The sequence below is a fragment of the Morone saxatilis genome, unplaced genomic scaffold, assembly GCF_004916995.1.
Source record: "Morone saxatilis isolate NCDOM2014 unplaced genomic scaffold, NCSU_SB_2.0 Contig2, whole genome shotgun sequence".
Classification (NCBI taxonomy): Eukaryota; Metazoa; Chordata; class Actinopteri; family Moronidae; genus Morone; species Morone saxatilis.
In genome coordinates, this window is record NW_023339762.1 from 17,131,992 (window position 1) to 17,146,716 (window position 14,725).

Below are 14,725 nucleotides of genomic sequence, written 5' to 3' on the forward strand. Positions count from 1 at the left end.
TCTTGCTAGCTGTTTGGTTGAGCCACCTGTTGCCTTGTTAATCATGCTGAGAAGATACTCATAAATCATAACATTCTTCAATTAATCAAGCTGTCAGCTTCTAGGTGAGAGGTCGTGCATGGAAGAGACAGAGGTCATCAGTGTGGTGTGAAAGGGTCATGGTTGTGTGGCATCTCTTATTCTTGGGAAGTGTCAGTAGAGGAGCCAATGGAACAAAGGAGAAATCAAAGTCCAAGGGACACGGGAAAGGGGGCTGGGGGAGGCGGCTGGGCAGCCACACCAGAGCCAGAGAAAAGAACCAGGGTGCAAAGCATAAAGCCAGTCAAATTGACCTGTCATTACATCAAGAGAGCCATGCCAAGCCGCTACATTATCACACTCACCATACCCTTTTAGATGACAGAGTTCCCGCAACTTACCAGGTTCCTTCCATTTGCATAATTAACAAGTCATTCATGTGTCATTCATTTGACTTCTATTCATGTGTAGGAGACTTCAGATGAAATAGCATGCACTGTATCTGGTAAGTGTCAAATGATTATTACTCTAAAAACACAAATTAAAGTCTTATTATTGTACAGTATCTTGCCATTCCAAGATAAAGGATAAAGAAACATGCAATCATTTGCACAAAACATTGCATTGTGGGTTCATTGTGGGTCTGGTATGTGTTTTTTTAAGGAAATGCTTCAAGTTAACACAGATATGGGAATGCTAGTTCAACAATAGTGGCTTAATTGTAGCAGTCAGTAGACTTCCAAAAGGCCCACTGGCAGAGCTGGCACTTGCTGCATCTTTTCAGTGAAATTGTTGGCTTGGTATAGTACAATACAGAAAGAGACAATTTGAGGTACCCAGTGGTGGAACAAGTATTCAGATCATTTTCTTAAGTAGCAATACCACACGGTAAAAGTCTTGCATTCAAAATGTTACTGAAAACTACATCTAGAAGTAGGGGCCCTACATGTTTTTTTTCTGAAATATGAAGCATTATTCTTCTTGATGCATTAACCTGTAAGCACTATTTTAATGCTATATCTGGTTGACATAGAATGACACATATACTGTCAATAATTCAAACCCATGAAATTGTGTGTGCATGATTTCCACCAGTTATTTAGGCTCTATGCTGTCCACTACAATACACTCTTGCTACAGACTCCAGTTGGCAACTCCGGTACTTTACTTCTTTCACATTGTTGTTATAGTTGTAGGCCATTACTGAAAAAGCTCAGAGAAGCCTCATAGATGAGGCATAGTACATGATGGTTTGATGTCTATAAATAAGCAAATTGTAATAGTTCAATTTATTTATGTTTTTCCATTTTCAAAGTATAATGCATACTTTGGTCAGAAACAGTGTATTTGTGTGAATGTATGTAGTAAATGTGAACTGATTATATTCCAACTATGAAAATAACTAGCAGAATAAAGGCAACCTCTTCCCATCTCTGCACCTCATGAAGGACTGTGGAAATTATTCTTAACATTACTTTCTCCCAATTTGCCACATTCATTTCAATAAAAGCATGCCATTTGCAGACGCATGCCAATCTTTTTTTGTGCTACACATCTTAAAAGCAAAGTACAAGTACTTTAACCCACCATCCTTTAGCACATGAGGTCACTCATTGCTGATAATTACAACATCTGTAATTTCCTATCTTAATGTGCTATACATCAAGGTTGAACTTTACCAAGCTTGACGTGTCAATCTGCTCTATGTATTTCCCTTTGCATTAGTGAATTTGTATGACATTTAAGTCTCACAGACGTTGTTACCAGCCTGTCACTGCCCACTCATCCACCACCTTAGAATTTGCAAGTGATTTTAGTCATTGATTACTAAGTGTTTGGAAGTCTAATGCAAGGGTATCCGGGCATATTTAAAACATCTTTAATGAGTCCATGTTACCACTTAAGTCAGTCATTGCTCTTTTGTTTGAATAGGGGAAAAATGTGCCAAGATTTGAGAGAGCCAAAATGTCTACATATCAGGGCACTCTTATGATTAATTATGTTAAAATTTGAGAGCACTGCCTTTTTACATAAAACACATGATTTTAAATGTTTCAGATCAGCATAGGTTTGTAATTGTAGAGAGAAAAAACAATGGTTATGTAGCGTTTTTTACATTTAAACAATGCAGGGCATTTATGCTCCATTGCCAATTGGGCTTTTTAACAGTTTGATTAAATGCTTTAATCAATCACAATCCTAGCCTGTTTATTAATCACTTTATCAAGCAGTTGATGCATTGCTGCTTTTAATGGACTCCATTTATTTTGATTTCTCCTCTCTTCATCTTATCGAAAGGGGCTCTCCCAATCTGGACAGATAAAAAGGGGGATGCGAGAATTGCTGGCTGTACTGGCGAGAGCTCAGACAAGCCAGTCCCTTAACTTCATTACAATCACTCTGCTCAGACTTAACCAATTTATTAGTAGCAATATGTGCCCTGAGCGATGGCTAGGTAAACCACATAGCTTAGCTCAGATAAACAGGCGCCCGTTCATTTGTCTCCTCACCTGACACCATGGTGATGTATGATCCTAATAAGATTAATATACCCTGGATTTATTTCCTCTTAGTCCCCACAGGCATTTTTTAATGTTACTCCTCAATGATCTAAGACTGTTTCTCAACTTCTATGTTTTAAGAACTGAAAGCAGAAATATAGCAGTCTGGATAAGTACTTAAATCCAGGCTGGATGTAACACTTCATATATAAATGCTGGTGTTAACAACCATTTATTGCACAGAGACAAGGCAGACTATTCTTACACTTGAACTATGAATGAACATTCTTCCCTCCCGTGGAGGGGCTGAAAACAAATTTCTAAAACAGAAGCTTCTCGCACAATTGCATTTCAAGTTTCTGTTGTATTCAATAACGCATTAAAGTAGTCATTGAACCTGTCACGTTCTGGTCAGAAATGACCACAATTAGCAAACAATCCATCTCCTTTTAAGCCCCCTCCCAGCCAACCCCGCCATCACCCAACCACCACAGCCTCTGGTTTGGATTCACGCACAGACTCTCTGTCTCATCCATATTTCCCCCTGGCTGCCCTTCAGCTTCTCCTCTTCTCTCCATTGTGTGCTGCAAAGCTATTGTCTGCATCATCTGAAACTCTGTTCGCTGTTACGAGGCAGCGGTGAAAAACATGAGTGCACAGGTTTGGAACACTGAATAGAAAATTGTACTTAAGTGGTCTTCTCTTGCCCATCACCTCTACCCTCTACCCTCCTCCACATGAGAAGGGCTGTTGGGGTGGGCTGGAAGGGGAAGCCAGCAGGGCAATAGCAAACTTGAAAGCAGCCAACATTTGCAGCACTCTTGAAAAACAAGCATTTCACACCTGAAGCCTTTCATGCAGGGCCTCGAGGCATCCCCTTCAGGGCATTTAATTGGCTATTGCTTCAGAGCTCGTTCAACGTGCCCATTATGGTGAGGCGACAAGCAGCCAAGTATGTCGAATGAAAAGGGTCCTTCTCCCAGATGGGCCTAGTGGTATTAAAAACTGCCCGATCACTTCTTGCTGTTGACTGGCAGAGGTAATTCAGATGTATACACATCTACAAATACTTGCAATGAAAAGAGTGAACTGGACAAGACAGAGAAAAACGACAGGCCTTTCAAATACAGTACTCAATTTATTATACTGATGTAGAGACCATGCTGTTATACTGATGTACATATAATATAAAGCAGAGCACATACAGCATAGCACTACCTTAGTCTACAACAGATAGCTGTCGTAATAAATGAGACTAAACTTCGGCAGTCCTGTTTATCAATGATGACATTTGAACAAGCTGTGAAACATTTCCTTGGTTATTGTCAACTGGTGAAAAAAAATACCCTGCAGCATGCCTCCACACATCAGACACTTTGATCACTTACAGTTTTTGAAATGAAGACATTTGTGGCTCCTCTAAACATATATTTCATGCTTTAATCTCAGCCCAGGGACGAAAGGCTCTAGGATATGATGTTCCACTTTTGTTTGGCAGTTCTACCTTAAAGATATGGTCTTTTCCCTTCCCTGTGCCATCTGCCATCTGAAGTTTCACCCATATCAGCCTGAGGCATTGGAGCCCTCATTGGCAATGTTTTTGAGGGCACCCTGACTCCCCATGGATGGACAGCCTTGGGGGAACCAGATAAAGTAGGTGTTTAGTCTCTGGGCTGCTGATGAGGAAGGGATTGGCTCTGAGCTGGGTTGGGACTCATGGGAAATCTGGCGTGCAAACTAATTACGTTGTGCTGCCAAACTGCCTGTGATTACAAAATGGAGAGGCGGCGAAGGTGGAGCTTAGACTTTATCAATTGCCCTACTATTTCTTTTTTAAAAGAAAAGAGCTAAAGCTAATGAGATTATTTAACGAGATGTTCTTTTTGTAGAATTACTTGTTTTCTTGATTTTATGACAATTGTGATAGACGGACTGATGGATAGATGGATTATAAATAAATAAACATAATCTGCTGATTTAAAAGTTGTGTTACCTGAAAAATCTGAATTCTCAGGATGGTTCAATAACAGCAAATACCTAATTACTTCTGCCATGTTTCCCCACCTGCCTGTCACACTTTTGGAGAAAGCCACTTAAAAACAGGTTAGTTCACAAATGATCTGCTATATTTGTATTAACGCCTCAGCTGGTGGCAGAGACAGCCCCTGAAGATACGCACCAGACAAATCATTAAAAGGTACAATGGGCTGGTAGTTTACTTCCCTCATCATGGACAAAATCAAATTTTAGGCTGAATATCTGAATATTTGTAAAAAAAAAACAAAACAAAAAAAAACAACAACCTTGAATTAATACTTTTTAATGTGTTTTAATTGATTAAAGTTTAGTTTATATTCTAAAATTATTTTCTTTTTCTCACAACTATGTCATTCTAGATTAATTGCCCAATTACAGATTTTATCCTAAATTTAAAAGCTGAAAATGCAACATTCTTACTGTAGTGTGCGGACCCTTGATGGCATGCTAAGAATTTTCATCTAAAGGCAGCTCTTATTTTCAAAACTCCTCATGTTGTCATGGCGCAGGTGGAAGGTTGCAATGAAGCAGAGCAAGGATGCTTATAATGGTGGATAAATCTTATACGCTGCCTCCATTATTTTTATTACATTATGTTTCATTACATATAAATGTGCTGATGTCTCAAAGCATTGTGAATTACATAACTTATATTCTAGCCCATAATCCATTTATACAGTGGAGCATGTCACCAACCTAGATGAGGAACATTTGTCAAGGATGGAATGACAGCACACAATGAAGCAATATCATCCTTTAAAATAACTTCACTTATTTCTTCTCCCTCACTCATTCACTTGCTCGCTCTTTTCTCTCTGATAGAGTACTCGGCGTCTTGTGGGTTAAAAGAAAGGAACTGGTTTTATAAGGGAACTGTAGGCGCAGTCATGGATCTAATCATCACGGGGGGATGCAGGTAACATCAGTCAGTGACATGGAGCAACATGATATCAGACACAGAATAGATCACTGTCTGTGTGGTATACATAGCACCACTCTTGCTGAGACCTCATCCTTCAAAGGGGCAAACTGGTTGTGGTTAGGGAACTGAACTTGGTACAAGAGGGCTGCAGGTTCAATATCTCCAGTCCGACACTGAGCAAGATACTTAACCTGAGCTGCCTCAATGAACATCCCAACTAATAAATAGATGGCATATAAAATGTCAGCACCGGCAGATAGAAGCACTGCAATAATAATACACAGCGTATGCTAGGACTCTGCATACCACAACATACACAATCTATTTATATACAGCAGGACACCTTTCCTTAAATATGTGCATAACATATAATACATTAAAACTGGTACAGGAATAATACTGAGAAATAAAGTTATTTTCTAGGGTTATTTATTCTTATCTGACTTGGTTTATTTATGTTATCTAATTTGTTTTATCATTAATCTTGACAGAGTTTAGTCCTCCTTTGTTACTGAGACAGTTTGTTAAATTGGTTTAGCATTTTTATTTCATTATTTTGTCAGATTTTGGGATATCTGTCTTGTTTTATTCTCTGAAGCACTTTGAGCAGCATTTATGTACAAAAAGTGTTGTCCAAAAATAAATGGTATTATTATCTGTTGTTGTTATTATAATGTAAACTACCTGTCTGATGGTTAAACCCTTGAGTAAGGTATAGTCTCTTTTCTGTACCTCGGTTCTCAAGTTTCTGTCCAATGTTCACAGAGCAAGGGAAAAAAATCAATAAACCAACGGGACAGCTAGTCTCAGAGGATTTCACTTTGGATTAAGACTAGAGAAAAAAAGAACAGAATGCAATACTGAGATGGCATTATGACATTATTATCAAAATCCTCATTGATTACTGATGTGTAAAAATAAAAGGTAATCCTACAAGTAGTAATTGGAACGAAATCCAGCAGCTCACTGTTCGACTGGGAATGATAGCCAATGACATGACATTAAGCAACGTGAGACAAGGGGCAGTGGTTTAAGTGATCTGGCAGGCGGTACGATGCCCTCCTGTCAGGATCGATCAGTCCTGCTGAAATTTAGAGCAACACTCTAAATTGGTCTTAATGGTGTGTTTCATCCTCCAGTCTCCTCCACACATTGACAGGGAGCCAGTGTCCTTCATCACGCCAGGTTCCTGCCCTCCCTTTCAATCTGGGCATACCACTGATCTCTGCTCTCTGAGGAGAGGGAGCAAGCCGGGCCAGGGGCACCCACAGCATCGAGTGGCTTACATCCCACCTCAGATAGTCAGGGAGGTTTCCCCTTTTATGGTGTTAAAATAGCCTGCAAAAGCAGCCCCCAAACCCCTATTGTGTGCCAAGAAAATTTCTGATCTGATCAAAATGCACTTCTTGGGTCTGTGAATTATCAAATTGCATGGAAGAGCATGCATAGAGTCACCATTATTAACTGACTGTGTATACGGCAGTGTATCCTGTCTCAATTTTTTTTAAATGGGAGAAATCCATAAGGGGCACAATAAAGGGAAAGAAAAGCTATGCCCCTTTACTACTCCGTTGGAAAGTAATCTGCTTACATCATTAGGCTAAGCTTGGTGAAACAAATTACCAGATGTTGTGTTCCTTTTTCTCTTGTCTTTTGTCAACATTTTAAGATACTCTCCGCCATTTCTCCTCACTAGCGCCCCCTCCTCTCCAACACCTCTACACAATGAGGCCATTTGCAAACAACAACAATTGGAAAAAGAAAAAGTCCCTCCCGCTATTCACAATCCCTATCTGGTTCTGTTCACGTTCGTCCATTTTCTGGCGATCCAGTTATGTAGCGGCTAATAACCTGAACAGAGAAGAAGAGAATACCAGGAAAAAAGAAGAATGAACTGAAGCAATTGAGGTCCCCCACCCGCGGTTGCACTTGGTAGGGATTTTTGAGGGTCTAGTTTAGCTTATCACATTATAACCCATTTAGAGATAAAGACATGTCCCAGTGCTTATTAGAACTCTGTAGCATGCTGAGCATGCAAACACATATTTCAACCCGCCTCTCTTTTAGAGATTTCTAAGAGCAGATGTAACATTAACTCCAAAGTCAATAGAGAAGAATTAGGCAATGTGTGCAATGTCAATGAAACACTTTTAAACTGTATTATTGACATTTACACTTGCAATTCTGCAATATTTTTATTTTTTATTTGTTTTTGTAAATTGCTGACAAAATTTGTATTGAACGTTCAAAATATTTAAAAGATTTAAAAGTGCTGTGTTTTATAAATAATAAATGAAAGATCAAAGTAGCCATAATTATGAAGACACTGCTTGTATCGATTCTGGTAATACCTTCTGTTACAATTATTCACTAAATTTATAATGTTTTTGTGGAAGCTATTATTATTAGCATTATTATTGCCACACTTTTAATAATGTCATAATTTTTATGGATTTAATTCTGTTTAAATTAAAATTTTGTATTTATTTGTATTACTTCAAGTCTTTCTTCTGGGTATGAACGCTTTAAACTACTATGGTGTATAATTACAATTCATACATTAAATGCAAGCTTGTTATTTAATCTAAACGTCTTCCTTTTCAGTGTTTTGGCAATAGTGGTATATTGGAGAATTTCGCCTTGACAATACAACCTTGCCCTGCACTGTATGGGACTTATAAGGAAAGCTGTGCGCAACAAAGCCAAAATACTGTCTGCCTGGCCCTGACCTTATTTTCTTGAAACATAAAAGAATACATAAACAGATAAATACTTTAAAATCAAATTGCTTGTGTATTTACCTCTTATCAACCAACCTGCAGCAATTGTGATTCATAGCAGTCATTTAAGTGATAATGCACTCATTCACTACACTAACAAACACATACCTCCTGGTTATCTGTGCGTCAGCGTCGTTGCAATGCTAGTCGCCAAACAGGAGGCAGAAAACTCAAGATGGTGTTGATTGATAAATTGACAGGTTAATTTTCGGGTGGATAATGAGAGTAGGACCCTGAAAGATGGTAGGGAGAAGTCTCTGGCCCTTTGCTCTACCTTGGATGCAGTGCCATCTATCTATTACTGGCAGAACCGCAACTAGGAGCAGGTATACTCAGGCCCTGCCAAATGTTTGTACCATCTGGGTTAAATGAGGTCTCAAGCTTTATATTTGTGTATATCCTTGTTATATTCCTTCAGAACATAATAACCATAGCGTCACAGAAATGAGACCATATTAAATTTACACCATGGCTTGTAGATCTAACTGTTAAAAAAAAAAATCTATAACGGACTAGACTTCAAGAAATATTTTAACATCATAAAAAATAGAAGCAACAAATAATTTGTATATTACCTACAAATAATTGTTATCAATCCTAATTTTAAAAGGCAACATGTATTGTGAGTTCCCAACCTTTAATGTGCATTCGCAAAATGTGCAACTTTTCCATATATTTATTATAGTTGATCATTTCTGAGACTTCTTTTCTTTTGACGTATGTTAGACAATACCATAGATTATGATTTTGCACAATACTGTCATTTTCTATGGTAGCAATTAGCAAAACGGCATGTAAAAAACTAGACAATCCAACTCTGGAGCTTAATTAGAGGGCAAACTGTTAGAACGGAAGAGGAGTTTTAACTAGAGGTTAGAAAGGTTTCTATATCTTACACACATTTCTACTGCTTGTCACTGCAATGTGCCAAGTCTGCAAGCACTCTAATTAAGTCCCTACCACCGTTACTCTATAGCTATTCCCCATGAATCAGCATACAATGTAATGCTAATCAAATGCCACTATTATGGACAGACCTAATGCCCATTATTTCTATCTCGTCTACTGTACCATTAGTGAATTTGTGTGCATCTTTATTTAATAAGGCAGAGATTTGTGGAAGTGATTTGACATTGTAAGTTCACAAAAATCATTCAGCAACATGTCATGATGACAATGACGAAGAGAACCAGAATTACATTTTCTGAATATGAACATGTCTCAATGAATTTAAAGAAAAACTGCATAAAAAACTTCAAATCCTTGATAAAAACTACAAAACCAGTTTAGTTAACTTCAGCTAAATTGTTACTGTGGTGACTGAATGCAATTATTTTCCTATATTGTAGTACAACAGATCAGAAAGATGACCCAGTTTAATTTTTTTTTTCATTGGCTCTTGTTTGTACTGAGGCTTCAAGAGACCCTGGTCTCTTTTGGATATGCCTCGATTGAATTTTCTGGCAACTCATTCTCTTTGCTGTCTCCCAATAGCGGGGCAGTGGGATGGTAAAACATTTTAAAATGTATAATTCTATCTAATAATTAATCTGAAAACATAACTCTTTTATACTGAATTTGACAAATGGCATAATTTCAAGTATTTATTATCTGGATTTAAGGTAGAGTGTGTTATGTTACACTATTCAGGCTTGGTTTTTTTTTTTCTGGCAAAATGTGATGTTCCTATATTTATTTTACCCAAATAAGTTTAATATTCTGTCCCGCCTTGAAAAGAACACACAAAGAGGAATAATATACATGTGGCACAATAACAAAGTCTCATTCTCTATCAAAGTACACGAGCGGCTCTGTTTAGTACAATGTTTGATGATATGACCACAATCATGAAAGAGGACAACACTCTGTGTTGCCATGGATGCAAAATAAAATATCTTTTTTTCTTCTGTAAGATATTTGGTATATATAACCATCATAATATATAACAATATATTGTTGTCTCGATAATAACAAAAATCCTTTATTATATCCATGTAATACTTATATCCAAACTCAGTGTAATTGAGTTTTTCATGTATTAAAACATGAAAATAGTTAACTGTTATACTCCATAAAAAGTTGGCAGCGTGAAAACTCCTCATTGATCTAATTTATAATGCAAAGGCTCAATGCAAATCAAAACCCAAACTATTTCAACAAAAGTATGAAAAGACCCAAACTGCATAGCAATTTAAAATTCTGGTATTCACATCTACAATACCATCCCACAAACAGTTTCTAAAGGTGTGTTTTGTCCCGTATTGTTGAAATCGCAAGCAATAGTGAGACGAATTATGGCTCAGGGTGGCATTGTATTGCTATAAATGCTGTTGATTACCAATAACCACATGGTCACAACTAGTGGTGCCTCACTCCTCCCATTCATTTGAACAGTGTTCTGAGCTCTGACAGACACCACAAGAACGAAAGGAAGGGTGCAGAGGACAAATCTTGGGGGATTCACCCCATCTGAGGCTCCAAAGCACCCAACAGCTTGATCCTGTGTCACTCCGAGGGCATGGCTTGGCTCTCCCTTGATTTGCCTTTGAAATCTAAACGTTTAATTGTGGTCAATGAAAAGGGTTCAAGCAAATGAATGGTTGAAGAATATGAGCGGAGGGAGGGGCAATTTCGGAGTGTCAAGCTGTAAAATGAGTATACATAAAAAGCAGGAGGGAGAAAAAAAAAATCAAGAGGGAATAATGAAATTAGGGATGGGGCGAGAGAGAAAGAGAAAGCAAGGGCTGGAGAACTTGAAGCACTGACCCCTATCGTCCATGGTGAAAAGCAAGAGATTAGAAAGTGTTTCATGCTAATTTCCATGGAGATTTCTGTAATTTCTCAAAAATTACTTCTTCCCGCTTTGATTTGTCCATACTGCCTGGCCCCCTGCTAGTGTTGTCGGGGTGGTCTGCTCTATCATGCCTCTGCTCTCGTGGGCCCCTTGATGGCCCCTCGCTGCGGCCAGCCGTCGTGAGATTACTGAAGCGGCGCTGACGTCTCTATCAGCTCGCGCCACCGTCATGCCCTCTCCCAACCCCCCACCATCACCCGATCCCTTTCCCTCAGCCCAGCATCCTTTCTGCCCACCCACCACCAACCCGCCCTCAGTGCAAACTCTCACAGATCTGTCAGATGATGGCTTCATTGGTTCGCGCTGCTCCCTGCAAACTCATACCAGTCTTTTTACACTCCCTCATCCCGTCCTCTCATCCCTCCTAGAAACCTGCACCACAAGAAAAATCTCTACCCCCCTCCTATTGTAGACTGTTTCACCTTTTGCTATCCCTCAGCCTTCTCCCTCTCTGCCTCATCCTGGTTTGTGCTTCTGCCTGCCACATCAAAGGAGAACCAGGGGTCACAGAGCCACAGGCATGGAATAGAAATGCAGCCAACTGCGTGGCAGTATGGGAAATCAATCCTCTAAAGATAGCTCCATACACTTCATGAACCCATCATCAGTCTCTGATACATATAGTAATATATAGGAATTTTTGCGGCCTTTTGTGCATTGTATAATGCACAGTATGTTTCAAAACAGCTACAGTTTGGTGTTATGTATTTTATTGACAACTTATTTAACAGAATTTACAAAAAATAGTATTATAAAATAATATTTATGTACATGATTTACAGTGTATGAATGAGGAAAAAATGTATTGTTTAAAGGTGTTTTCATAAAGTAAAGTTAAAAAAGTGCTCATAAGGTTTAAATCTTAATGCTGATTCTACGTATATTCCCGCAACACAAGCTTGAATCTCCCCTTCTAAGGAACAGTCTGTGTGTTTGTGTGAGGGGGGCTGTGAAGAAAATGAAAAAAATGTCGGAGAATAACATTGCAGCAGAAATATGTAAACACCTTCAGCCGAAGATTCATGCCAGTATACACAGGTGAAGCTTCCTCCAATATGTCAGAAATTTACTCAACTTTGTCTCGAGCACCTGTGAAACATTTGGGCTGAAGGTTGTGTGTGAGAAATATCTGTCTGAATGATAAAAAAGAAAAATGACATGGAGCAGCAGCAAAGCCATTGTTATGAATTCTATAAGTCTTGAAGGATGAATGGGGAAGCTAGTGTGATTGCCAGACACCGAGGTTTGCGGCGGAGTTCGATGGCTCCATGTGGGGGCGACTGGCTCTGGTTGCTTAGCATTAGTATTAGATAAACACTCTGTCGGAAGATGTCAACGTCTCCATTAATGCCAGAGCTGCCACACAGGCTGTGCTTGAGTGACACAGTGTTTTGTGGAGTGTGACAGGGGTTGTAAATGCTAACTCTCTCTGGCTGTATCTCCGAGCCTGGTGGAGCCAAACCCTGATGACACCTGGGAGCGCAGAGACACTACACTCTGACACTCTGCGGAGATGATACATGTTGTCTTCTCGTTCTCGTCTCGGGGACAACACAGCATTTACTGTACCAAATAAATTAAATTAATTAATTAAAATTAACTGTCAATACAATGATGCATTAAGTATATCATTTCTATTATTTTTGTACAATTTAAAAGTTTATTCACTGTTGCATTTACTTTATATGTCAATCTAATGAACACTGAATTTGAGCTATTACAAAGCAGAAGTAGAAGAGAAAGGGCTTAAATATCTTTGCTCACTTATCACTCTGTACCCACCACGAGCAGATTAGCCTCATCTGGAAGTGTGGCTACCCCAAAAGGATTTTCCATAGACTTTACAAACCACAATATGGAAGCTGTGTGTTCAGCACAAGTATAATGCACTTAAAGCCTGCCACAAGTACACATATCCAGCCCCACAATGAGCAGGATATGGGTTTTTCCATGCTTTCACAAAGTGAACAAAGGAGTTTTCCAGTCAGTAATTATGCAGACTGGAGTATTCCAGTCAAAAATATAATTTGATTAATTTCTAAAAAGCTTAAAAATGTACAGGGAGCATGGTTATCTTGAAATTGTTGAATAAGTAGACCCATATGATTATCACCAGATAACAGTATACAAATAGGAACCAGATTACCTTACAAGAATGACCATGCTACAGTAGAGTTACATAGTGTTCAACCAGGGGCCATTTTAAAATGTATTTATTCCTTAAACCTGTACAGATTTCCTCAAGATCACAACTAGAACAGAAGTTGATGTGTGTCAAGAAAAAGTGTGGTAGCAGAACAATATGAACCAAACTCTAGTTGTATATAAAAGTTCACAGTATATTTCATCTTTTTCTCCAATACATTTTGCAGCCGGAAAGGTTGAAATTTATCAGTCTGAGAAAACAGCATAGAGAATTAAACTGCCTTGAGCTCAATAATAGTGGCCATCTAGGAGCTGCTGAGTTGTTCTGTAGGCTGGAGGGCTGGACAGTGTAGTGTACTCTTCCCCCTAATGCCCTGTCCATTGATCTTTCCCGTAACTACAGCTCCCCACAGAAACCCACACAATCTGTGCAGAGGAGTGCTCCTAGGCACCCCCCACTTCAAAGGTGCATATTTACTCTTAGAAATTTAGAGAAAGTGCAGCTGTGGATGCATCCTCCAACCTCAATCAATGACAGGGCTGGTCCTCCTGACCCCCCCCTGCTGGCTAATAAAGTGCTTCTTAGGCTTGGTGGTTTCCCTGGAAGCCTTATGGGGTTGGTTCAAACTAGCACTTAGGTTTGTTTCCATTGTCTCTTCTCGAAAATTGATTTTTAGAGAAATACTCATCTTGTTGCTCAACAAAGTTCCAGAGTGAATTACTGTGTACTGTTTTATTTTGTCCCTGATTTATTTATTTATTTATTATTATTTGTGGCATTAATAACTGAAATACACAAATAAGATATACATCAACAACCTCTACAGAGCCCAGTCTTAGAATCAAGCTGAATGATGCTCTGGATACTTTTTTTAAAGTAATTAACAATTTTCATATTAGCAGAAAACTTTTAGCTATAACCTCAAGCTAGGAAAATGAATACCTGACTGAGTATATTTTAACCCACAGTCTGGCAGGGTGATTAAGGAACAGAACAGAACAATGGGTGATTTAGATGACACATTAGAAAAAGCGTTCTTTTGTTTTTTTAAATCCTCAATGTGTATCCTGTCACACTACTCTCAAATAAAGCTGCAGTGCCCTGAAAATAATCTTAGAATAAAATAGCTTCATTTTGAAATTACAAAAAATATTGTTACAATGTCTTTAATTTGCATTTTTCAAAGAATCTACATATGCATTACGTCTACTAAACAGGTCCTGTTTTCTCGTCTGACAAAAAAAGTGTTTCATGCCGGGATGCACATTATCATAATTGTCATTCCCAATCTTCAAAAACAAATGTGTATTAAGATAGTAGCAAAATAGGCCTTCTGCTGAAAATCAGACAATCAAAATCTTTTGTAATTAAGCACAGCGATATTCTAATTACCAATAATTCAAGCTACTCCATGCTGCTTCCTGTCCCCCCTCCACAACAATTCAAAAAATATATGTCAGCTGTGAT

General features: G+C 38.6%; 1 long non-coding RNA gene across 1 annotated transcript in view; it reads right to left on the bottom strand.

Moving 5' to 3' along the window:
• The window catches only part of LOC118330809, a 93,805-nt gene that overhangs the window by 57,775 nt on the left and 21,305 nt on the right, over positions 1 to 14,725 (bottom strand). The window lies entirely within an intron of this gene.